The sequence below is a fragment of the Dromaius novaehollandiae genome, chromosome W (assembly GCF_036370855.1).
Source record: "Dromaius novaehollandiae isolate bDroNov1 chromosome W, bDroNov1.hap1, whole genome shotgun sequence".
In the NCBI taxonomy this organism is placed as follows: domain Eukaryota; kingdom Metazoa; phylum Chordata; class Aves; order Casuariiformes; family Dromaiidae; genus Dromaius; species Dromaius novaehollandiae.
Window position 1 is genome coordinate 17,911,215 of NC_088130.1, and position 25,677 is coordinate 17,936,891.

General features: G+C 39.4%; 1 long non-coding RNA gene across 1 annotated transcript in view; it reads left to right on the top strand.

Annotated features, from left to right (window-relative positions):
• LOC135324449 (uncharacterized) overlaps positions 1 to 21,881 on the top strand; it is a 38,300-nt gene extending 16,419 nt beyond the window's left edge. Inside the window, exon 3 of the long non-coding RNA XR_010385826.1 lies at positions 21,781 to 21,881. This is a non-coding gene — a long non-coding RNA (uncharacterized LOC135324449). The remainder of the gene's footprint in view (positions 1 to 21,780) is intronic.
• The last annotated feature ends 3,796 nt before the right edge of the window (positions 21,882 to 25,677 follow it).

The following is a 25,677-nucleotide window of genomic DNA, read 5'->3' on the forward strand; positions in this document are numbered from 1 at the left end:
GGAGTCGCCGGGGTTAATGCCCAATATCTGCCTAGAAACAAGTGCTGTGTGGCAGTTATTCCTTACCTCGAAAGGAAGCAAGTGTACAGCATGCATTTTATATAACATACTTGTAATAGTCTTTGGAGGATAAGAGTGTACAGTACAATTTCCTCAGAGGAAATAAGTCTGTGAAACTAAAGCTGGGACTGAAACAAGCCCAGCATCTCTGGGTGTGCCAGGAAAGCTGGTGGGAGATCCACTTCCTGTGTACCCCTGATGCGAACACGGCTCAGCTGCAGGTGCCATATGGTGTCTTCCTTTGCTGAACTTGCAGGAGCATCTTGACCCATTGGGACTCCACAGGGGCCTGGCTGAGGTGGTGTCACGGGCCAAACAGCCTCTTCTCGGGGAACTGGGTTGGGGCTGCGTGCATAATGGTTTCTTTCTGCCACTTCTTGCTTTCTACTCATCTTCCTCTGCTCCAGCATGGCTTATCCATGTGCTGCAGTCCCTTTGGGGGTGTCCATGCCCCAGGGTGGGTCCTCCACGGACTGCAGTACCTGCAGAGGTGTACCTCCTCTGGCATGGAGCACCTTCTTCTAAGAGTGTGTCTCCAGCCATATCCTCAACAATGTCCCCTTCCATGTGTCTCCTGTTTCTCCTTACCCCCACAGAGGCTGCCACTTTTTCTTAAATACATCTGAACAGAAGTGCCACATGCTCCTGCCACTGGTTAAAGTTTTAGTTCATGAGGGGGACATTCACACCAGTTTCAGAATTAGCTGGAAGTGACTGTGACTGACATAGGGTGGTTCGTGGCTTTCTCCCACACAGGGCACCCCTGCAGGCCCCAGCTACCAAAACCCTGTCTTTTGTGTCCTATACAGGTGGGTGCAGTCTCTTAAAACTGAAATAAGAAATTAAGAGAATTGCACTTTGGATTTGGTAATAGCATCTCTCTTGAAACAGATTCATCCTCAAAGATGTCAGTGTCCACTAAACATAACAGTTTGAAAAAAGTGTATCCAAAATGAATGTAGATGAGATTGAAAGTGAGGCTATTCAGAAACAAAATGTGTTAAGGATTGGTTCAAGAACTGATGCTCTTTTAAGGTATCTGTCTTCAGTTACCAAAGGCAAGTCCTGTAAAGCTCTGAATTAGCATGAAGAGTGAGATGCCTTATTTCACAGCCAACTTGCTAGACAAAAATTCTTTCTTTACCGTGAAAAGCTACTGATGACAATCCATCCCTGTGACTGTCACCTCAACATAAGACTAAGTAATGAATTATATCTGAAGCTTGTGATAGGCAGCAGCTTCACCTGGTGTGAATGCGGCAGTTGATTTCCCTAACGTTAACACCGCCAGCAGGTTATTATAGTTCCCAGGATCCTCCACAGTCTCTTGTTTTACCTCTAGTATCCTTTCAAGAGCCCTTAATCTATTTTTCTTCATTTGTAGCTTGATGCCATAGCTGTGCTCTCAGAAACCACTGTTTCTGAGACTGTAGTTAAAAAGCTCAGGACAGATAAGGTTCTTGGTAGGAGGTCACCTAACTGTGGAGGGAGCTAATCAATGAAATAAAACTGAATTTAAACTGCATTTGCAATGCCTACCTGCTAGGAAAATGTTTTCCATGTTACCTCGGATAGAATTGTATTAACAGTGAGGTCAGGAATGAAAGGAATGAGCAAGCAAATGAAAATTTGGACATATTTGGCTTAACTGTCCAACAGGAAGACAGAGAGCAAGGTTCAGTGTGAAGAGTTCACAGAATATTCTAATGACTTGAAAATGTATAGGAATTGTGGTGATGACAGCCTTACAAGAAGCAGAAATAAACATAATTGTACTCATTCTAATTGTTAACTAGACTATTGAAATTGTGAAGGAAAATGTGATTTTTTTCCTGAATGCTGATCGTACTCAATAGGAGCAGATTTTTTACTGCTGAGAGACTCTGAAGACATCTGAATCCTAGGAATCATTAACTTTGAGGAACAACTGGTCTGAACAAAATGACAATCATGCTGGTGCATTTGTTCTTCCCATTCTTCGTTCATATGCTTTCTTTTCTGACTCACTTCTGTAAGGGAATAAGATAAGTCAGCTTGGTGTCAGGCTTCTTTCTAACTCCTGGTGGGGCTCTTTTATTGTTTGTGAGTTTCTTTTGAAAAATATTGTGTAGTTATTTACTAGTCTGCATAGACCGTAGGTGTGATTTCAGTAAGATGGGATCTTTTTAATTGCTTGATCTGACTTCTGCGTACTATTTTGAATACAAATAAATGAAAATTCCGTTGAAAGGTGAAAGGGACAGAGTGAAATATAAAAAATGTAGTTGACATTGTGTGACACTTATGAAAGGCCATCTTCGGACCTGTAACATGAACAAGGGTGGGCCTAGGAGGAATATCTATAAGCACCTTTGAGTACAGAATTCTTATGAGATCAGTAGAATGCACCTCTACAGATTAACCACTTGGTGTCATGAAAGCATAGCCCAGTGTTGTGTTGCTCGAATGTGGTGAGGTCAGTCTCCTGCTGATTGTGGCTGTCACTGTGCAGGTTCATTTTTAAGATGGGGCTTCAGCAAAAGGCTGGCTCTTCTCATTTTTTTTATTCTTATTTTTCCTTTCCTCCTTTCCACTCTTTCAGTGTTCATAATTAATTTTCATTTCCCCTCATCTTTATCTTGCTCATTTGCATATTTTGGTTTGCTAAAATGTTGGTAGGACTGCACCCTGTTGGAATGTATTTAGCAGGAGTGGTTTGAAAAGGACACAAGCCTTCTTGGAGAAATCTTCTATGCCCAGAATTTGCCCCCGAGAGTTGCAGCTTGAAAGAATATGCCTTTGAAAGGCGCTTTCAGACCTTAAAATGATTTATACAGGGGAATTTAGAAGTAAATTATGCATCTACTGAAAAATTATCATAACTCCCCCTGTTCTCATTAGGCAAAGGGATGCTATAAACTGAGTTAAGAGCATCAAGGACAGCTAGGTAACAACCTCATGTTCCTTTTAAGGATTTAAATGAGCTTCTTTTTTTTCCTGTGTTAGATTGTTTCTAACCTTTGCACAAGTATTCAGGAAGATACTGAACAGTGGGTCTCCATCCCTTCTTCCTTGTGAACACTTTGCAAAGGCCATAGCAGCAACAGTTGCTAGCTGTGTTCTGGGGAAAACATAGGAATACTTGTTTATGGTGCAGCCACAGTTTCCCTGCCACTATACTGCTTTGACATGTACTGAGCATGAAGAAGAAAGTAAGGAACAGGCTTGATCAGCTGAGTGGAGAACAGAAGGGTGGGTATGTAATATAGAAGTGTGGGGCAGTATACTTATTTCTAGTCAAGAACTTGCTCTGGGAGAAATACAGTGTGCTACATTTTCATATATCTCAAAATAAAATGCAAAGCCATGGTGTCAGGGCATTTTAGAGTATTTAAAATCAGTATCTATCTCCAAGTTTAATAGCTTGAGCTCATCTTTGAAACTATTACAGTGTCTTAGAGGTCCTGGCTTCTCTTTCTGACAGAGTAGAGCTTAATCTGACACCATGTATGTTGATCTGGATACCCAGTTGTTGTCTTCACACTCGGTCACTTGTACTTCAGGTGCTGATTTCTTTTTTTTTTTTTTTGGTGCCCATATATATGTCAGAGCATCCATTGTTAATGTTTTGGTCCACTTCAGTTTGCATTTTGTACAAGTTCCCTCTGCAACAAAAACCAAATTTAAGTTGTGACTGCCTGTTCAAGGAAGTATTTCTCAGAAGATATAGTAATGGGTCAAATTTAGATTGGGACTTTCTGAAGTGAATACTTGGGGAAGATACCCTTGAGAGGACATAGGCTCAGAAATGGAAGACAGAGTAGATCACATTAGCTGTAATTTACCATAGCCTGAGATGGCTACTGAATGCTAGTTCTTCCAAGCCATGGGTAGCCCTGTTAGATAAACAATTAAAAATGACAGTAACCCATTTTCAGGTTACTGAATGGAAGCTGTAGTGATCTCTAGAAAGTAAGGTCCTTTTAGGATATTGCTGATATGCATTAGCTGTGGTACTTTTCAGAAAATATAAGAAAAATGTGAGATACACTAGTTAGGAGGTAACTTATAGGACTGTATGTTGGTTTGTATACAGCGTTCCTAGTTATGTAAATAATTAGCTTTTACATCACCTGTTTGCTGTCCCCTGACTAAATGTACTTTTAAGCTTCCTGCCACTTTAGTCCTGTAATTCTTTGAAGTCTGGTGTGAGTATACTTATGACACAAGTATAAGGTTACAGAAGCCCCGTGGCTAACAGGGAAATTCCATATACCACACTTTTTGTGAAGCTTCATATCCATTTCCTTTATGATTCAATTAGTCACCCCAGTCTTTAACATGGTATTCTGGTACCTGGCAGCCTTTCCTCTTCCCTAAATCAAAGTTGGCCTGTGGGCATCTTAAGCATTTGGATGTGAAAATCACTTTTTCATGCTCTGAGGCTATCAGAAATAGTCCAATTTGGATAAAATGTCTAGTCTGTTTGAAATAAAGAAGAGAGAAAAGGAATACATAAAGCTACAGAAGAGTCTTGCACTTACTAAATGCCATTTCCCTGTCTCTGCCCTGTCTCTTTACTCGTCTGCTCTGAATTAGTTTAAATAGACATCAGCATTCGGAAGAGCGCTGCATGTAATAGGGATTGCGATGCTGATTCTAGGCAAGTGGCAACAGGAGCTTCACGGGGTTGTTTAATATTCATTGTATGCACTTCAAAAAAAGACAGAGCATGTTTTTCAGACTTCACTGCACATCTGTGCATCGTTGCATGTGTATTGTAAGCCCTGGTGGCCAGTGAACAAGCTGGGCCAAATCTGCCCTCAGTTACACCAAAGAAAATCTGGAGCAATTGCATCCTTTTACAAATGGAGATACCTTGTTTACACCAGCATGTAAAGGCAGACGGCAGAAGGCAGATCAGGCCCGCTGTTTGTTTCTGGCTGCCGTGCTCGGCTGATGGTCTGTGCTTAATGATATTATAGGCCTGTAGGGGTATTTGTAGAACAGTCTCAATTCAATTTGCTGATTTTAAATAATGCACTGCACTGAGGCTCTGGTTAGGATGAAATAAAGAAAGAGAAGGAATGAGTGCCAGCCATCTCTGATTTTAAAAGGGATATTTATGTGTAACCTTCTGGTCCTTAATCTTCACTGTTCTTCTACACACACCAGCTTCCCCAAGAGCTTCTCTCCTCTTCTGAATCCAAGTGCTACATCATCTTGGATTTTCTTGGCTCTAGTGCTGGGGTTCTAGGTGGAAGTATTGTGTGGTAGTTTGTGTGTGTACTTAGAGTACTTCGGCTTAGAAACAGAAAGATCTTTTCTTGCAGTGTATATTCTGCTAGATTTTCTTACTGAGTGCTAGAACCAAGCCCAGGTCTCATGTTGAAGGACAAGACACTACTTACAGGGGAGATGCATGCCAGGTAGTTTGATAAATTATTATTATTATTTTAATTTATCCTAAGTTATGTGATTCTTTAGTCCTTTCAAATTTGCTCAGTTTTTCACATCCTATTATTACAAGTCTTCCTGTAGCCACAGAAGTTTCAGGGTTAACTTTATGTTGAGCTGTATTCTAAGGAAGCTGAGATGCACAAAAATGTTACCAGGGAAAGTGATTTTTGTTTGTTCCTGTATGTCTGTTGCCAGAAGAAATGATGTTAATGAAGCATGTATGAGCCAAGGTTCTTTATTTCATAGTCCCTGTTATTTAAAGAGACAGAACATTTCTGGAGTGGCTGTAAATAAGGAGAAAACTTTTATGCCAGCTATCCTTGATGACTAGTTCACTGTATAAGTAAAATGTATGATGGTTATAAGAGGTGCTTTGTGAGTATGGCAGAGATGTTTTATTTTTATATACAGCTTTTGGAATTAGAGAAATATATTGAATAAGCTTTATACAGTGCTTGGAAAAAATGGTCTAAGATATTTTTCTAACCTCTGTCACCACAGTTTATAAGAATTGGCGTGTATAACGCTTTGTTCAGAATCGCTGACATTCTGTGATAGTGTATTTGTTCTTTCAATGATGCTGGTAACAAATTTATTCAGTTTATAATGTAAGGTTTTTTCTAGCTGCCAACCTAGCCTGGGATCTGAAATCTGAGCATTTTTTCCTGACTTCATTTGCCCCATCCTTCTTGGTAGTGATACTAATCTTGTTGCAGGTATATAACTCCCTCCTTGGGGCAAAGAGTAAGAAAAAGGCAACTCTGATCATTCAAATGAAAAATATTAAATTTATGAAAATTTATGATGCAAGATGTAATTGCGCAGTACATAATTGCAATCAGTAGATGTAGTTTTGGCCAGGAGTTTGGTGAATTTAGGTACATCATTGATACATTTTTCCACCGGTACTTGTCACCACTAGCATACACTCCTGGCACTTCCATTTGTGGAGCTGGTTCTTCTTCCTTAGAAGAAAGCAGCTGAGTAAACACTCAGTGAGCACTTATTTGACTGTCTCTGGTACTGAAAGCAACCCACAAGCTTTTCTTCACAAGCACTGCAGCTGCAACTTCATGTCAGCCCAAATCTGTGGTCCTGTTTCTGCTTCTCTACAGTGATACTGATGTCATTTCTACCCAGTGTATTGCTGTATGTACCTGTGATCCCATCTTGATGTCTCTGATGCTATTACCTTGCAGCAAAAATTGGCTGTTTTTTTTTTATTCACTGATGGATGTGATCCTTTTTGTAGACTACCAGCAGGGGATCTGTTTGGTACTGTAGGCCAAGCAGTGCATAAATTCTGTGTTGCCTGATCAAAACGAATGAACTGTCTCTATCTCAAGTATGATGGCATCACTGAGTGACCTTGAAGCTATCTTTCAAGTTGCAACTGATCTGAGTTATCTTTGCTTCTTTCTCCTCATGCTGCAGCCGTATTTATTTGCTCAGCCAAAAGACCATGCTATCTGCCTAGAAACCCATTTGCTCCATCTCTGTGTAGTGATGATTTTCACCCTCCCTCTCACATTTGGTCTTCTCAACTACCCAGTAACTGCCCATCAACTTTATTCTCATTTGAGTTCAGCTTTAGCTGGCTTTCCAGCAAAGTCTTGATTTGGGTGAAGTATTATGAAACTTGTGAGGATAGCATTTTCCTTTTAAAGAGCTTGCAAAAGGAGGTGTAATCTCTGGTATTGCTGCTGTCTGGTACTGCTTGCCAACTGTACCAGTTGATCCATTTTGAGGGATGATCATGCTAGACAGGGTACTAGACTTTGTTACTTCGTGGAGAAAAGGCTTTAGGGCTAACACTAGCTGACTCAATGGAAAAAAGGACCAGCGGGTTGGAGTCTGGAGGCTGGTTAATACCATACCAGGAAGACAAATATCTCCTTGATCTACGAATCAGCCCTATAGAAAAATATCATTAAAGAAACTAAAATCGAAGTGCAGTAGCCTGAAATTACTCCGAATGAAGAGGAAAAAACAGAAAACAAGCAAACAAAAGCCACAAAAGGTGTAAGAACCAAGAGTGCTCTCTCTCTTGCTTTTTTGGTGTTATGGCGATATGACTCATCCTTGGCTTTCTTTATTCGGCATTCATTAATCACCCCCCAAATAACTCGCTGACTCATCTGAGCTTGGAGCTAAACATCTCAGTTTTCAAAGTAAATTTCATGTTTCGGAAAGCTGCCAGGCTGGCAAAACTGTACAATATCTGGGTTTGGTTTGCTAGATCTTGGGAGTGTTTTGGATTTCCCCACACTGACCCAGAGTTCTGTGTCAAACCTGCCCTAAAGGCAACACCTCTGGGAGCAGGATAAAAGTTCAGTCTCCTTGTTCATCGAGTGTTGTTCCTGTATGTGAAATGGAGCATTTCAGCTGCCAGAGGTACTTCTCAGAGAATGGAACAGCAGATTTGTTTTACTGACGGCTCAGAATTAGCCCTTTAAAGGCAAAAGGTTTTATAGCTTAGCTCCCAAGATATCCCGGCCAAGATCCAGCTAACCTAAACCATAGCATTTCTGTTGTGCAGCCTGCATTTAAGGCACTCTTCTGCTTATGCGTCCTAGAAAACTTTTATCAATACCAGCTCAGACTAACTTGCTCCTGAGTAAGCCTTATGGTCCCTTCAGCAGGCTCCGTGGGGCAGAGTCCCACTAGATGTCACTGTTTATCCAGATTCCATTTCTATCTGCTTTGCTGGGCTGCCTTTAAAGTGCATCAGATTTTGCTGGTGGAATAAAATATTAAAAAGTTCCATATGACAAAAACACTGTTTAATTAAACAATCTTGATTATTTTGTTTAAATTAAAACTATCAGGTGCTGTTTTAATATTGCTAGATTATTTTGTATAAAGAATTGTTCTGTAAAATTAATGTGCTTTCTTTCCCTCCCCCACTCCTTATTATAAAATACATCTTTGTTCATACAGTATTATTTTATTGAGAGAGATGAGTCTGCATTGCAAATACAAGTAATTACGTCCATTCATAATTCAAATAATACCCTTTTTTAGAGAAGGAAACATTGCAAGTCAACTGTCTGTCTTTGTATCACTCTCTCTACTCTGCTCTACCTCAGTCGAAGATTGCTTTTGAGAGCGTCCTAACTTGTACATGCAAATTGTAAACTTCCAGTCAGTCCCCTAAAGATTAGGGAGGTCTTTGTGGGGCAGTGAGATGAGCAGAAGGGACGTTCTCTTGTCAGAAGAGATAGGAAATATTTTCCCACTGATGAAAGGTAGGAATAACTCCCTTTCCAGTCAGTGTAGAAGATATTCCTCACTCCTTTATTACTGTTGGGCTTTGGTGCCTTCCTTCTTTACATGAGGTAATGGATAACTAGAGGCAATCAGTCCAAGGGGTTGGATGAAGAAATACACAGGGAGCAAAGGGCTCCATGCTCAAGAGACTACTTTTCACAGAAGCAAAGTGGAATAAGGGTGTTGCTGAAGGAAATCATGTTAGCAAATTTTTAGCAGTCCATCACACAAAAAATGAAGCTCATTTGTGAGACTGTGAAGGAAGGAGGACAGGGCTGTGGGAGAAAGGAAAAAAAAGTTGCTCCAGGAACTGCAGAGCTAATAAAACCAGGTTTCCAGGGGTTGTCCATGCCTTATGGGGTCTAATAATGTATGAGCTTGAATCCAATCTTTTCTGGAAATTGGAATATTCAGAGATTATTGAGAAACACCAAATTTCTCTTCTGTAGGTTATCTCAGGTGTCTAATAATGTAGAATGCATGCCTGAGCCTCTCCATCTTTAGGGCACTAATGTGGTCTTTCTCCTTTCCCTGGCTGCCTATTTTCAAGCAAGTTCCTTTGAGACCCATGTGTCTTACTTGGTTGAAATTGGCCATAAGGGTCAAAAACTACTAAGGGGAAAGAGACTGGCAGAAACAGACTTGGGTATGGGCACACAGCAAGAGTACATAAAAGCAAGTTTTCATCCCCTGTGGTGGTGGTGGGGAGAGCAACAGAGTAAAAATTCAGTTTCTGTTCCTTAGCTTGAACTCGTGGGAGACACAGGGTCAGTAGTGAGGAAATGAGTCTGAACTGTATCTCCTGCCATACATGAGAGAGCACGTATTTTAACAAAGATAAAAATATTTGGGTGATGGATATTCATTTGAATTGTACTTCTCAGGATGAATGGAAATGGACTGGATTTTATATTCTGGTGGACTGCTCGTCTCTCCTTTTACCTTCCTTCAAGCCTCCTGAATTGACAAGAGCCTGCTAATCTTTCCTGCTAGAGCATTTTAACAGTTCTCACCAGACACGGTCAGCAACTTTCCTATAGTAAAGACAGCTCTGAAAAAGTGCACACTAGTGAGGGAATTAGAAAAATTTGCTTCCATATAACTAAATCCTTGAGCTGTAAGCATGCACTTTTAAAGATTTCATTCTGGCATGTTGAGTTTATTCTAGTCACTTTAGTGAAGTAAAGCATGTGATGCTATTGCCCTGCCTAGTTGTATTCGGTGTTTAGACACTAAGAACTTTTAAACATATTGGAATATTTCAATTTTCTACTTGTTATCAGCAGTTAGCATTTTTGTAAGAATGTTTCCAATATCTGTCTTTCAGTAACATAAATTTGTAAGGTAACATGTGGTTGGGTTATCTGAGGCACCAGAGGAAAATGCCTATTTATACATGCTTCTGTGTGACTGGTGCTGTATTGATATGAGACTGGCAGTATGATTCTCATTTTTTTGACAATACCTAGCTGGTCCAAGCCCAAAATGACCCTCCTTGATCTTCACTGTGTAAAAACAAGTGAAATCTTGGCTTCAGTGAAGTTGCAACAAAATTCTCACCTCAGTGGTCCCAGTATTTCAGCCATGTTACATGAGAAGCTCATTGCTCTAAAGGCATTAAAATTAAGCAGATAAAAGGAGGCAGGAAAGAAAACTTACCTTTTTTTTTTTTTTTTTTTCCTTCATTCTGGAGATAGAAAACTGAGGTGTGAGAAAGCTATGGAGGAACTTTTTAGTATTTGGCTGATGCAGAGGGGTACCTAGAAGGAATCAAAAATGCCTGTGTTTAATGCCAAGCCAAACTGAACAGGACTCTGAGGAGCTCCTCTCTACTTCCTATATACCTCTAAATATGGTCCTGTGTGAATTGCCTGGTGACATGTCGGTAAATGTAGGCACTGAACCCCTTCCAGCGGCTGTGCCTCGACACAGCCCTGCTCTGTTACCATTGAGCTTTGTGCGCTGAAATATCTTACTCAAGTTAGATACCTTACTCAGGCTAAGGCCTTGTGGCTTTGGTTGTTGCATACTTGAAAAGTTCTGAGCAGCATCTCAGTTCTGCAAAGGCCCTGCAGGGAGGTAACTGCAACTGTTACAAAAACAGTATGCAAATAAAAACCATGGCCTGAAACTACTTTGGGAGAAAGAAAACTCAGCATGACCCAAGCAAACAGAAAAAAATCCCCTTCAGTCTGCCACCTGATGTCCTATGACTAGTCCACCAGTTGAGTCACCAGTGCAAACCAGCCCCCAGGAGCACACTGAACATTCCTGCATTGTGCAGTGCAAAACTGCAAATGGGCACTTTGCCAAAATAGCAACCAAAAACGGAAACACTTATTTAAAATTGGCGATGTGATAGATTACAGCATCAGCAACATATGTTGTGCAGCATATGAATAAATCAAGCCCCATCCATGGCTAATGAAAGGCTTTTCGATATGCTTAACACTGAATTACTTTTGATTAAAAAGCTTACTGGAGAGACAAATGTAAACTACAGCTAGGTGTGCTCACTTTAGAGAGTTATGTGCTGAATCTAATTTGAAATGGATAAGAGCTAACACATTTCATTTCCTGCATACTCAGTGAAGACAATGTTCGCATTTTTAAACAGTAATTTCAAGTGAGTCTTTCAAAGTGCTTGAGTCAGCAACACAGCAAGAGTGTTTAGAAAGATGATCATGCAAATGGAACTTCAAGTGATTTAATATGCTCACCATCGCAGGTAGGTAGCTTGATCTATGGCATACTTAGAATGATGGAACAAGCTGTGTACATCAGTGGAGTATTTCAAGCTGTTAGTATTCTTAGCAAATAATGTTTAATATGCGTTTATCTTTAGTCTGGAAAACTTACTGGGAAGTGTGATAAATAGCAAGATTATGGAAACGACAAATACATCGGAGTGGATATCTGGATGTGATAGCAGAGACGATAGAGAAAACAAGTAGTATTATTACTATTATCAAGCTCTTTATGCTAAGTTGTGCAAGTTCTGCAATTTCTTATGAGCATTACTGCGACTGGACTTTGGCATCCTGAAAGGAATAGCATTACTAGTACCAGTCATAACAGGAAAGAAAGTATATAACTATCTGGGAAAGAGTGCAGCACTGAGTTCAGAATCAAACAGGTGAAGCAAGTACCCGAGTAATATCTAATAAAAAGATAATGGAGGTACTATAAATTGAGTGACTTTGGAGTAAAAGGGTAAAAAGATAATTCCAAATAGAAAAAAGCCTTGAGGTGAAAGAGAGAAATGTTTTGTGTTGATAAAAGTTTAAAAAAAAAAGGCAGTGATTTTCAAAAATATAGGCAATATTGTTTGTAATTGCTTTTATCCAAAGATATCATATTGCATTCAGAACAGTAATAGGCACATAGTCCTGTCCTAGAGTTATCCTTTTAAAAGAAAAGGATGATCTCTGAGGAAGAGATGAGTAAGCAGAGAAAGCAATGAATATGCCTAATCTTTCTCAGCAACACTCACAAGATACTTATTACCCTTTGTAGCAATCAGTATGAACAGAGTTTTTGACAAAAGGAAAAGGAGCCTTCTGGGGAAGAATGTAGTCTTTACAGCTTTGAAAGTATGAATAGGCAGACACTATTTTCTGCACTTTTAGTAGCACTTAAAGTTATTTTGCAACATAATGATGTCACAATCTAAGTTTTAGAATGCAGAAATATCTTTTTTGGACATAATTTGTATTCTTATTTTTCTCTTCTGACCAAACTTTGGCCACAATTTCTGTGATGGCAGCAGTCTGCTATCTGGTTGGATATTCGGCCCATAGAAGAAAAAGGAGCCACAAGGCCTCTGGACTACAGTAAGGGCAGGGCTGCAGCTGGTTGGGCACAGGTCTTTGCTGAACTAAGTTGGAATAATATCTGAACATCTCCAAATCATTTTTTGTAAAATTTCTGCTTCAAAGTAATAAATATTTTTGTTAATATTTGTTTTTTTGACCCAATCTGCCTGCAGTCAATTACCAAAAAAAAAAAAAAAAAGTTTCCAGCAGAATAGAAATCCAGAGTCACGGAGAAGTCTACATTGAAAGAGAGCCTTGGATAGCATCCGTTCTAACATCCTGTTGAAATCAGGGTCTTAGATTAAATTATCCAGGGCCCTGTCAAGCTGAGTCTTTGATATTTCCAGCAAGGGAGAATCCACCACTTCCAGGATTTATTTGTCCTTACAGTGAAGTATTTTTTTCCCTATATCCAGATGGAATTTTCTTTGAATCAGCTTGTACCTGTTGCCTGCTCTCCTGTCACCGTGCATCCTTGTTTAGAGAGTACCTTCATCTCTTCTGTAACTACTGTTTAGGTATTGAGGGACCGTGAATAAACCTCCCCTGAGCCCTCTCTTCTGTAGGCTGAACGGACCCAGTTCCTCCCACCTTTCTTCATGTGTCAAGTTCTTCAGCCCTCTGATCACCTTGGTGGCCCTGCACTGGAACCTCTCCAGTTTTTCAGTGTCTAGCTTCAACTAGGTGGACAAAAACAGGATGCAGTACTCCAGGTGTGGCCAGACAAGTGCCCAGAGGAATAATTTCATCTCCAGGAAAAATCTGATTCCTTGGGCTGCTGGCTGTCCTCTGGCTGATGCAGGCCGGGAAACTGTTGGCCCCCTTTGCTGCCAGGGCTTGCTGCTGGCACCTGCTCAGCTTGCTGTCCCACAAAGACCTTTCCAGCAGAGCTGCTCCCCAGGCCAGGCAGTTAGGTCTGTCTCAGGGATCATCTGTTTGTCCAATCTGCTGACTCCTTTTACTAGAAATATCTTGCCTGTTTCCCTCCACCCACCCTTTACTCTCTCTGTGTATATTTATGATATGCTTTACTAGCCACTTCTCTTTGCAAAGGTCAGAGTTAGAATATATGTCTCCTTAATTTCCACTGTCTGGGTAGATATCATATGAAAAAATTCTGAAACATGACTTAAGCAGTTAAATTTTTCTAGTCCAAGCAAAGGGAAAATATAGTGCCCTTGTTAAAGGTTCAAAAAAGGATAGGCATGTCATGTCATGATACAGTAAGCTTCCTATCAAAGAAAAGATACCCCGAACCCAAATTGTGCTTGAGTCTGGCCATTAACGAGGAATCAGCCTGAAAATTTAACCAGCCCATCTGTAAAGAAGGGATGACAGGCTGTTCTTTTTCTGTTCAGTGATTTGTTTAATTACTGATGGATATGTGCGTTTTATCAACCACTTACCTAACTACTATGATTTTTTTTACATTTTTTTTTAACTACAGAAGAGGGAAGTTAAGTATGAAAGAGGTACAATGGAGGGATGTCTTTTCCAGCCAGCTCTCTAGTCCAAGCATCAGTCTGTGTATTGATTCCCTTTTACCTTATCCAATTCAAATATCCCAACTCTCCATGCCAAAACCAATTACATGATATCTCTTCCTCAGCCAGACCAATTGTACTGCTGAACCAAATACTACCAAACCATTATCTAGAACAATGTTTTCCCCCCAACTTTTAGAAACTGTTAACAATTTACTTGCATTAAGGATAGTACCCTTGTGTTTTAATTGGGCACTGTTTCTAGTGTTCAGATAAACTACCCAGCCCAGTAAGACAATTGTCTTTTTCGTTATTCATTACTGTTGGTAAATGGAAAAATGTACGTTCTTTTTAAAACAGTGTTGAACCCTACTTAGGTTAAACAATGAAATTGTTTTAAACCCCCAAATCAATCATGAACATATTGTTATTAATCTTCTAAAAAGTCTTAGATTAATGAATATATGTACACTTTAAACTGTCCTCTACGTCTTATGCAGCCCAAATGAAAGCACCTTATTATCAGGACAAAGAAAACCGAAGGGGTAGACACCATTCATCTGTAGTCCGTGTTCAAAAAACTCTGTGAGTTTGAACTCCATGCCTAATAGAAATCCAAGGCAAAAATTAACATTTAGAAAGGAATAAAGAATTCAATAGATATTGTATGTCCGAACATATTTTAATAATCTAAACTATCTGAAAGCAAACGTTCTGGAAGAAATGGCTTGAGTTTATGACAAATGCTAAGGTTAATCAGAGCAACCTCTGGTCTACACTCAGCTATAAACACCGAGATAGTTGGGAAGTGTTTAAGGAAGAAGTCAAGATAATATGTCTCTGGGGACCCGGAAAAATAAGCAGTTGGATTTAGCTGAACGTTTTTCAGAGAGGGCAATGTACTGCGGCTTTCAGGTATTACCCCATGCCAGTGCTTCGGTTTTGCACTCCTCGGAGCCTTGGTTTGACCACGTGAGCCCCCTGCATGGAACGCATCTCTCGCCGGTTGTTTCTTCTTCTTCTGCAGTTACTGCCTGCTCAGCTCATCGCTTGCATAGCAGCAGCCGGTGCTGTCCCTCATATATGCCCTCATTGGAAATCTTCTCACACAAAGTTATGCCGGGGTAGCACCCCCTCTTGGCATCTGTGCTACAGCTCTGCTTCTGAGGCTTAACAACCTAGGAGAGGTGCAAAAAAGAGACTCTGGGAGACAGGGAGTGTGGGGCCTTGTATGTGAACGGAGTCAAGTCTGACACAGGAGAAAGAGCTGAGATATAGATAATAGCCTAGTTACTATAGTGACACAGGGGAGTATAGATTGAATCTGACAGGATCCTTTTCAGGACTTGTTTAACATAATATGTATCTTTTCTAAAATAACAATATAATTTACAATAGTAGAAAAAGGGAAATGTGTAAATGGTGTGTATTGCTTTTTGATATATGCATATTTGGAACACAAAACTGTGATAGGAAAAAACTCTGCAAAATATCAAGCCTAATAACACAAAAAACTGTGTAAATAGGTATATATGGGTTGTTATATCAGCGAGATAGTGATTCACTAACACTAATGCGTTCACATAAGCTCTTTGGTTACCTGGCAATACATGGAATGTAGTCTGATCAGGAAGAATAGTCCTGTTTTTAAAATCATCTCCCAGTTTCTGTTGTCTTTGTAAACACCTACTGTTAGCCTCCTCTGTGATGCAGCTCCCACAGACTGCATAAAGAACTGCATTATCAATTAATTTGCTTACCTTCATTTCCCAACAGTATGTTGGTGTCATGCTATGCATTAAAATATCTGTCTTCATAAATTTTCCAGTAGGAATTAGAAACCGAATCTTACTTTTGGAAGCCTAACTGAGAACCAGTAATATAGACATATAATGTTTTCACTACTGCAAAGGGAAAGCTCCCTGGTAATTTTTTTTTTTCTAAGAGGCTTTAAAATGTCTTTTTTTTTTTCCTTAGGCCTTCAGTGTACTCTAATGCAATGCACATATTGATATTATTAATTTAATTCTTTCTTATTCCCAGGATAGTATTTCAGGAAGAGTTAACTGCTTGTTATCCTATAACATCTTCTTCCCTTACCCTTCCCATACCCTTCATAAAATGATTGCACGTTTTAACATCTCCTCATCATGATGCTGTTTAATTCTGTATTCTCCTTTTTAAAAAGATACACTTCCCACAAGTCTGAACCTTCACTTTAGAAAACAGTTGTCATTACCCAAATAACCGCTGTAGTGTGTGGAGCATTAAGGCAGGCATTAAACTTTGATGCGTCTAAATGGTTAAAATTGCAAAGAGGAAGAGCTGGGAGGAGGTGGTGTAATGCTAATGCATAATAGCTACAGGTGACCCAATGTGGCTGGGGAGTGCTGTGGCTTCCAGTACAGGGTTTTGTCTCAAAAAATTGTCCTGCCTGTGAACGTCTCTTATCCCTTACTTAGGGGAGTGACTTCTCCAAAGTGAAAGCTGCGTACTAACTCTAGTTATTTAATCTTTAGCTGACTTGCTGATACTGTCAACACGAGGGCCAGTTTGAGCCATCTGTAATGGTAATTTTCTTGTGGACAACTTTGCTGTAGGATCTGAACTGCGATGGCCCACTCATTTCACACAGATTACCCAACAGCCTTCAGATGGTAGCAATGTTGGTTGTTACTGACCTGGGCCAGATTCAAACTGGCAGTGAAAGCATGAAAGGCTCCATATGTCAGCATCTCCCCTGAGCCATTATGTGACATATGGTTTCATTCTTAGTCAAATGATGCCAGGCTGATCTGAAATTATGTATGCAAAGGTTAAAAGCATATTTTGCCATACCTCATGGGAGCTTTTTACTGATATTTATATCATAAGGGAGAAATCCATAAAGTGGAAACTATAAATCCCCTCATTTACTTGGTATACGTATCCAGTTTAAATCATATGATCAGTGGTATCCTAAAACAATTGAAGAAGGTTTCAGACCTTAGGATTTTTCCTTCTTTTTCTCTCTTTCTCTCTTTCTTTCTCTCTCTTTCTTTCTTTCTTTTTCTTTTTTATGGAAGGTGAGAGAAAAGAGGGTTGCTTGCCTATTTTTTCTGCTTGTATCCAGCTACATTGTTTATGAAAAATATGAATTTCCATCCACAGTTACTTACTATATCTCCTTCCCAGAGTTCTTTTATATCCCGGCCAACAGTACTCCTAAATCTGCCCTTCCTGCTTTTAGCTTACAGGTGCATCTAAACTCCTGTTCTCATATATTCTATACTACTCTTCAAAATATCTTCAGGAAAGTTTTTGAGAAAAATTTTGGAGGTGATTGAAATAAGCTATCTACAATTGAAGATCATATTGAAATTGTAATTTCTTCCTGGCTATGGATAAAAATTAAAATATTCAATTTTTCTTTCCCATTTGAATGAGCACTGCTATCTAAACAACAACACGGAGATTAACTTGACCTAATTTACATTTCATCCAGTCCACCAGGAAAAGCATCAGCAAACTACATTCCCCCTCCCTGCCAATTTTTATAAAAGCTACTAAAATGAAACTTTAAGCAAGCGAATGCTTAGAATAGCGAGGTGACCTAATAGCTAGGACAAGGGCCTAGCACTTGACTGCCACTCTTGAGAAGCAGTGAATGAGGGAATGGGCCAAGTTCCTTGTCCACTGCTACTGGAGCTGCCAAGAAGTTGCGGCTGAAAGGATAAAGAAGACCAGGAGGAGCCCAGGATTTGGGCTCACAAAATTCTCATCACAAATACCTCTTGCAAGAGTTTTGTGAACACCAGAGAAGTTAACACTGTGCTCCTTAGCCATACTAGTTCCTACGTGAAAAATTTATGCCATAAGTATTTATTTTAAGTTGGAAATATGGCGTGACACCTGGAGCAGAAAAAAATTTTGTCCTGTTGACTTCACCGAGAATTTTGTCAGAAGTGTTCTTATTCTCCTCATATGTACTTCTTCTTAGTATGCAATGTAAATAAGTGGAGATATTAAAATGGGCATAGGAATCATGTCATTGCTCTCAGACATGAGTCCACTACTGTTGCATTGAAGAAATGCTACTTCTGGTTTCCCTGAACTTTTGTTGTAAATATGTCCACAGAATAAGAAAATATGCTTGTTAAGGCAGGGAAATTATAGGTGAGAGTATGCCCCAAGAGGAGGCAGAAAATGATTGAAGTTTCAAGAGAAAGCCATAAGAGAAAAGGTCTTTTACAAACCACAGAGAAGCCTGCAGCATACTCTGTGGGATCTGGAGGAAGAGATAAAACTAAAGAATAAAAAAGTGTGCAATGGTAGAATGATGTAATTTAACAGGAAAAAGAGGAAGTGATTGTGAAGAAAGAAAATATACACCAGATACTTGCTGGAAATAAAGGGGATGACAGACTAGGAACAGTGACAGTCAGTGACAGAATCACTTTCTAAGTCAGTTCATCAACAATATAAATAAAAAAGGTGACTGCAAATAAGGAAGACTAGCATCTATTTTAGTAATTCATACTGACATTCCATAGGTCATTTTTTGTAAACATCTTATAAAATATTACCAAGCAAAAGAAATCTGAATCAGGAATTTTAGACCAGTGAGGATATCTGCACTGATCAGAATGGCTGACCTTGGGAATGATCTGAGGATGAAATATGTTAAGCAAGCATATTTAATGTAATATATATTTAATGTAATATGTATTTAATATAGTACATCATATAAAATATACATTATGTAAATATATATAATTTATTTTATATTTTATCCTACATTCAGTGTACTTTGCTTTGCTTTGTTTCTGTGCTTTGTTAGTCTTCCTGTTTGCTTTTCTACATCATACTAGCAGGTATAATTTTTGCTGGTGTATTTTTTAGAATAGATCCATCTGCAAAAGCACCTGCTCAATGTGTTTGTGTGGCTCTCCTTAGCAGAGACATGAAAGAGCTGTCATGAGCAGGGCAGAGGTCAGTGCTAATTAACAGAAGGACTTGGAAGAGGAATAGTGTGATCCTGAGGTCAAGCCTGGGATGTCTGGGCAGAAAAGAGCTAGTGACACAAAAGGTGTTTTGGTGTGGGAGCTTGTAAAGCTGTGGAGGAAGAGGCTGCAATAATAAAGGCAAGAGAAGATGAAGCAGATGTGTGAGGTTTTCTGTAGTGATGCTCTTTAGGCCATGATGCTCCCAGCTTGCCGGTTGTCGGGCAGTAAGTGGGGAGAGAGGGCAGACAGCCCAAGTATGAAGTTCAAGGCTGAAGACTGGATCAAGTTTAATTTCAAGTGTGAATCAGCACATTTTGACTCCAAGGAGTTTAGAAGGCCTGAAGGTATACTTCTGGGGAGGGAATGGAGGAAAAAGCATAGATTTATCTGTTCATGGGGGCAGAGAGTGGAGAGAATTCACTCATTGCATCACCCTGGTATCCTCTGAACAGTAATGACTGTTAAGGATCATTATTATACAAATTGTTTGTACTGTCCCAAGACTGTGAAATCAAACCTCCTGACTTTTAAGTGTTCTTTTAAAAGGTTTTATCAAAAGGCATCTGCTTTTCTTGGGGAAAATTATCCATTTATATTCAAATTGTAAGACATAACTAAAGGGAGAAAGCTAAGTATCACATATATCTCTGCAGAGTGCAAACCAAGATCTGTTATAAAACTCACTCCAAAAGTGGATATGGAGTTTAACAATGTGACTCAGATTTTAAGCAGGTGGTTATTCTAGTGAATCTGCTCTGATTTTTGCTCCGTGATACTCCAGGTCTATAAATCTCTACCCCTTTCTTGTGTTTTACTCCTTGGAGAGGCTCACTTTAAAAGCTACACATTGATCTAAATTTTGACATAATTATGAACAGAACATGAAGTGTATGCATTTTAAAGCCTTTTAACTTGGTATAGTTAAAATCAAAGCTTGGATAATAAATGCTTATTTTATGCAGGTTAACTGAAGTCTTTTTTATTTGTACATCTATTTCCAATAGGTGGCAGTCTAACAATTTCTGTAAATGCTATGCTGTTATTTGAGTCTGAACTCTTGCAAAAGCAGAAGAGTCTGGGCAAATAATGAAAAATTGATTTATAATTCTTTTATTTTAGACATCACACCAAAATTATATGTGTTTATGAATTATATGTTGAAGGCTGTATTCTGGGGAAATAACAGGGGAGGAGAAGAAAGAAATTTGCGGAATTGTTGTTTATAAAATGTTGCAAAATGCATCACAGTAATTTCATTTAATATTCTCCAATCATCTCCTGAGACTACTACAATTCTCACCCAGGCAGGCTGGAGTGCCTACCACGTGGACACTGCTCACCGACATGGAATGCTCGCATGTTTTATTTGATAGAGGAGAGGTTTTTCTGGCCTTCAGAAAAGCTGCTGCTAGTAAGAGAGAAAGTGAAAGAATGGAGCGGAAAGACCAGACTATGGGAGGAGGAAAGAAGGAACTATGCAGCTGTATTTGCCTAAATTCGCAGTAAGGGTAAGGGATTCTGAGCAGATCAGCGTGCTTACGCCTGAAGCCGAGGTGGTTCCAACACCCTGTCATTCTGTGCTTGATGAATGGAGGCCCGGGTGAAATCCTGGCACCGCTGAACACAGTCGCAAAACTCCATTAACTTGAATGGGGCTGCGATTTCACCTCATGACACTTATGCCTTCATTCATCTGTGGCTATCACTTGTACTATGAAGAGTAGCCAAGTTGTGGGAAATACCAGAACTTGTTCTGAATGCTCTTTAAATCTAGTTTAGCAATAAAATTTTGTATGTGCTTCACTTAAGTGAGGCTAATTTAATGACTCAGTGAGGTTAGCCTGTGTACCAAGGTAAAGAAGGGCATACATTTTTCAAGACTAGGGCATCTCGTTCCGAAAGAGCTTCGTCTGCCAGCCAGTGGCATTATGGCTAAGACCTTGTTGTGCTCCTGGTATTACATGTGTTTCCCATGGAGCTTTGGTTTTATTCAGGGTAGTTGATCTTGTGTAGTGAAACTTTGGTAAAGTGAAAAAATAAAGCCATAGTGATTTCTTAGTTTGTGGGTGCTATTTTAGACATTCAGCTTGTCATTCTGAGTAACAGTTCAGCCTTCCCTCTCCCAAAAAGAAAAAAATTTGAAAGTAAAATCTGTTTCTGAGCTAACATACAGAATATTATCCAAACTGCTAGTTCCATTTCCTAAGGGATATTTTGGCATGATTAATGGATGTGGCAATCAAAATTCCTGAAGGGTAGAAATGTTTTTAGCTAAACTTGTAATCTGGCAAGCCAAAACCAAAAGTAATATTAATTAGCAAGTTTTGGCGTTGTGTAGATGTAGTTTCATTTTTATAGTAAAGGGCAAGGGATTTGCCTTCACTGCAGGTGTGCTTAGATCACAGAGAGCTTTACCCTTTACTACATGTATTATTTTTAATTTTGTACGGATGAGTGAGCCTCGGTATGTGAAAACAATACATTCCTTCACTGTGAAGAGCTGTTTATAGACACATAATAGGGAACTTTCTGGAACATTTACCGCATTGTAGAAAGTCTAACCTTTTGACAGCTGCTCAGATTGCTCCTTTGCCATGCCCTTCAAATCATCCGTTTGGTCAAAGCACCTCACCGTCTCTTTTGAGTTGTCTATATTTGTGCTGATCAGTCTGTCACACCAAGTTAAACAACCCTACAGCTGGACTGTGCAATATACTTTATTTTTAGGTCTCTGGAAAAGATGTGTGTCCTGTGTGAGAACTGTGGAAAAAAAAGGCATCATTATCGAGGAATCCTAATTGTAAATTGAACCACATAATTTCCTCCATCCCCAAATTAGCAGTATAAGGTAAGACAGATTGGATTTCAAAAGTTGTGGCACTCTTCCCTCTATTCCAGTTTACTTGTCCTTGATTCATCTGTAGGGAAAACAAACATGTTAAAAGGCAGCATAAAGCAGATAACTTCCATGTACATCTCTCAGCCTTACGAAGGTTTGAAGAGCCTAACTATTTTTCATGTTAAATTCTTGCTCATCTCCTAGTTTCGGATAACAAAGCAATGTGATCATATTTGTCAGGCAGGTGGGTGTTTTTCTTACTATGTCTTCCTGGTGAAGGGTTCAAATTTTTACTCCTCCTTCTCCACAGGTGTTCATCCCTCTTGCTCATTCTCCATCCTAAAAAACCTAAAAATTGCCTCCTTGGCTCATTTACTTGTTTTAATAAATCTGAAGAGCAGTTGATTGGGCTGGATACACCAACATCGACTTTTCTTTAGTGCTGACTAAGATGGTTTGCATAGGCTGTCTCTCTGCAACAGCTTCAGCTGGGGCTTTAGGTCTCTGACAGATGAGTTATGGCAGATTTAGCTGCAGGAGTTCAGGATGTTACTACCAGCTACCCATTTCTGCTTATCAGCTACAGGTTACCACTTTTCTTGGCAAGGATAACAGAATAGAAATTGCAGTTGTACCTGAATTGTCCCAGCTCAAGGACAATTGATCTTAGTGCAAAACCTTCATTCTTGGCTTAAGCTAGTTCAGCGGATTGTGCTTGGGAGCTCCTATGGACTGGGAATGTGGGAAACAGAGTCAGACAGCCAGGACAGACAATGGTGTAGTACTAGATCTGCCAACACATCTCTGCAGGAGCCCTAAGAAACACCAAAAATGAAACTTCTGCCTTGTGTTGCACCAGTAGATCAGTTTTCAAGTCATACAGCAGAAGCTGTTCAGAAGAGACGAGAAAATGAATTTACTACTTAGTTTTTCATTAAAAAAAAAAAAAGAAGACCAGATCTGTCCAGGAATTCTGACTCTCTTCCTCTCTCTCGTTATTGCTTTGAGCTGATCAAAAAATGTTTATATTTAGCTCCTATCTTGGACATGAATGAAATTGTGAACTCATAAGTAGGGAAAATCCTAGCTCTGTTCTGCGTAATTGATAAAATATTTTGTATATACACATATATGCTGTATTACATATCTATGCTGTATATTACATTTTATATATTCAATGTGCTAATAACTTTAAAAATAATTTTTGTTTGTTTTTCTTGGTAATCTACTTCATTCAGATTTATTTGTATTTTGTATTACAGTCTTTGCCTGTAAAAATTTAATTTTCAACAAGAAGCATATCTTGCATTTCCTGCATTGATTGTTTCTGTGCTATAGAAAGAAGGTTTTTTTCTAAAGATTTTTTTAAAATATATAATTCTCACAAATACAATTTCATATGAAATTTTAAGATCCTTAGGACTTTCTCAACAAAGCAGTATAAAATTCCAAGAGTATATATGGTATTATGACACAACAAAACCTTTTTTCCTCAGGCAGTAGGTAAATCAATGTTGGTATATTACCTGGAAGCTGGGGGAAGATGTGTTTAAAACTACTAATTAAAACATCAATTCTGTTACCTGAGAGTATTAGCTTATCCCTATCTAAGAAAGGAAAAGTCCCCTGAGTTTTAGGAAGTGAACTATATTGTGTAAAACTTTTTTCCCCTTTGAGAATAGTTGAGCTGCATCTTTTAACGATACCTCCCCTGCTTGGAGACAAATGTTAAATGTAGTCAGTACGCTCCTTCCCAGCTTCTCCTTTGTCTGAATAACTTTCTGCATTTACTTAGTCTCTTGATGCAAATTTTATTGAAATCTCAATTCCATGTAAATTGGATCTCAAACTATCTATCTTTTGAATTTTATCTAGAGGAAACATAAAGCTGCTGAGAATCCCTATTCTTCTTTGTCTCTCTTCATCCACTCTTAGTAGTTCCATGGACAGTGAATTATTATTTTACTAATTTCTATGGCACCTTTGCTCTGCTAGCTGACTAAGATATTTCTGACTTGTAGTGTGACTTGAAGGTCATCAGTACTGGACTCAATGAAGAGAACTGAAAGAAAGTCAGGACTCAACCAGTCCTGCTATTTGATGAAGAAAGCACTATTGGTCAATTGAGATTCATTGGGAATTTGCTGGATTTTCACTGTTAAATGTGGTCAGAATTAGAGCATCAGTGTTGAATGCCCCAAAAGCAGGAACTTCCCTGTCAACTTGCAAAGCCTTGTCGGAATTACAGAAGGAGAAGGTTAGCCAAAAGATGACAGCTTATAACAGGTCACATGAATCATTGGAAGTCCTCACCTTGAAACAAGCAGAGAGCAATATACCATTGCTGTATGTTCACATTTATTGCCATGAAGCTGGAAACACAAAGCTATATTCTTCAATAATTTGATCTCGCAGGAGTGTTTCCAGAGTATTTGTAAATAGCCTACATAGTGCTCAAGGCTAAAGACAGCAAAGGTGTACGTGAACCTTCTGGACAATTGAAAACCATTGAATCCACATGTTTTGTGCACATGCATTTATTACATGTGGAATGTAGTTGTATGGTGTGAGGGCTGCATATTTAATCCTCCGCCCTGGTGAGGTGTGACATTATGCAAGGTAATTCCTTCCCACCTCAGCTCCCCTCCTAATTTCACCTACGCGTCACTTCCTTGTGCCTGCCCCAGTCTTGGTCAGACCCCTTGGTGAGCCACTTCTCGCTAACCCAGCAGAAAGCTCACCCAGGAGAATCTGGTTAGGTTTGCACTAAGCTAGAGAATTGCGTTGGTGGAGTGCTGGACACTGCAGCCACATGAAACCAGAGACAGAAGCGAGAGGCACAAGCAGGGCAGGAAGGCCCTTTTTGGTGGCAGTGACTAATGTTACACTAGCTCAACTGTTTTGTGCAACTTTGCCCTAAAAGTGAGGTCAAGGGGATGGAACTAACACAAGCCTCTCTTCAATAAAAATAGTCCTACAGAGCAATTTGACTCTGAGTCAGGATAGATACGGTCTTTTCTCATAATTTGTTTGCAATGTAACCATTTAATGTGGCTATTAACCATCATTGACAACTCTAAGATTGCATCTCAGTATCAGCATGTTTGGTGCTCTGTTAATAAAAGCCTCTAGAGCTTGAGAATAAAAGACTAAAAGTTAAATTTTTAAGGGTATTTAGGGATTTAAAATGCAGAAAAATGCTTGTTGCCTGCAGAGTTGTAGGAAAAGGCCAGAAAGCTTGAAACTCAAGAATAATAGGAACTCAGCATTTTTAATGAATAACCTCTTGATTTTTTAAACACTATTACGAGTTTCTGGGAGGTTAGTCGATGGTGTTTGAATACCAGGGATCGACAGTACCGCGTAATAGGGCGTGGGTGTTTTTTTTGTACCAGTCTGGTTAAAAATTTGCATGACTGTTAAGAGAGCTCTACAGGAAATTCTGAGAAATGTTAGCATAGGAAAAAAGGCATCTGAGAAAGCAGACTTCAAAGAGTACATGCCAATTTTTCTTCTGAACAGCCTTTTATTTACATAGAAAAATGTAGAAAAGCAGTTTAAAGCTTTTCTGAGGGATTTTCTGTTTGGCTCCAGAACGTCCATTGTTCTCCTTGATGCTGTGCCCTGGCACTGTTGCCATGATCCTCCTTTCTCTTCTCCATCTCTCTCTTGCTTACACATTGCTCCTCTTGTGATACAGCTACATGGGAGCACCAAAGAGAAGGCTGGCCCAGTGCCCACTGCCTAAGGTGCAGTGACTGCTCCACTGCTGCAGCTGGTTGCCT